Raw genomic sequence first — 420 nt, 5'->3', positions numbered from 1 at the left:
AATCTATCCATCCGCATTTACGTGGTGCGTTGTCTGCTAACCCCTCATTTTCTGCATCGCAATCCTTCTTATTGTCATGTTCCTTTCAGTCATTTTTTCCATCTTTGCCTCCTGTTTCTTGGCCCTCCTTTTCCTGCCTCTTTTTCGCCATTGGCACGTAATACACACTTTTCTTTTTCATATTTGCAATTGTCGGTTGTTCCACATGCCTCTTCACCTTTGAGATCGGCGCAAACCTCTTCCATTGTTTTTGTGATTACATTTGGTTTTATTTTTGCGGCTGCTAGCGCCTCAGCCTGCCGTCTGGCCGCTTGGCCCTCATACGCGTTCAGAATCGCCATCAAGTCTTTGGGCTTCGATAGTGTATCTAAATCTATCTCCTTCTGCCGCAACCCCTACTTTTTGTTTGAGTGTGTATTC

This window comes from Trypanosoma equiperdum (genome assembly GCF_001457755.1).
Source record: "Trypanosoma equiperdum strain OVI genome assembly, contig: ctg_1032, whole genome shotgun sequence".
Classification (NCBI taxonomy): Eukaryota; Euglenozoa; class Kinetoplastea; order Trypanosomatida; family Trypanosomatidae; genus Trypanosoma; species Trypanosoma equiperdum.
Note: the sequence above shows the minus strand (reverse complement) of the source record.